We start from the raw sequence: 947 nt of genomic DNA, 5'->3' as shown, positions 1-947 counted from the left end.
AAATAAAGGTATTGCCACTTGAATCTCCTCAGGGGTGGGAGCAGTTTAGGAGCTGCTGCCAGCAGAGAGAACCTGGAGGCAGAGTATGAGCTGGAGGAGGTGGGATGACCATTTAGCTGCAAAAGTTGTAGGCAAAGGTGCCTATATGTTTGTTTATTTTCACCTATTCAAAAACCCTGTGATGCACTCTCTCTGCAGGTCTGTAAAACTAAAGGGCTAAAAAGGTAATCTTTGTTACTACAAGTACCACATAATGCTACTTCTTATATATTATCATATATATCACCTTCTTTTCTTGGCTCTAGCTCCAAGTTTCTACTCTGAAAACCCAGAGACAAGTAGGATTGGACAAACCAGCATTCATTCCTTCCTCCCTCCCTCCCCCCTTTTATCCCTTCCGTCTTCTCTCCCTCCTCCTCCCTCCCAATTCCCACTCTAAAAACAGACAAATAGAATTGGACAAACCATCATTCATTCATTCATTCATTCATTCTTCTTTCCTTTCTCCCTCTGTCCCTTCCTTCCTTCCTTCCTTCCTTCTTTCTTCCTTCCCACATTTATTGACCACCTACTATGAACCTTGTAGTGTCTGAGGTGCTAGGGATCCACAAAGGATTGAGACATGGATCCCACCATGGAAAAGCTCAGAATATTGCAGAGATTTCTTGTAAACTTATTAAAATACAACAGGATAGGTGTCATTCTAGAGCATAGTAGTGTAAACGCAAGTCCCCCAATTTTAAAAATGTTAGCAACTGTACCACTCAGTGTGAGCCCACAAGGTCACTGACATGACAAGGAGCCACTGCTTGGGGCTTTCTTCTGGTCAGCACGCACCAGCACTCCCACACTAGACATGCCTGCAGTTATCAATTTATAGTCACTGCTGGTTATCACCTCAGTAAAAACAAGAGCCACCATGCCTAGGGCACAGAAAATCACAGGAA

Source organism: Choloepus didactylus, chromosome 2 (genome assembly GCF_015220235.1).
Source record: "Choloepus didactylus isolate mChoDid1 chromosome 2, mChoDid1.pri, whole genome shotgun sequence".
Classification (NCBI taxonomy): domain Eukaryota; kingdom Metazoa; phylum Chordata; class Mammalia; order Pilosa; family Megalonychidae; genus Choloepus; species Choloepus didactylus.
The sequence above is the reverse complement of the archived record's forward strand: the minus strand, read 5'-3'. Positions refer to the sequence as shown.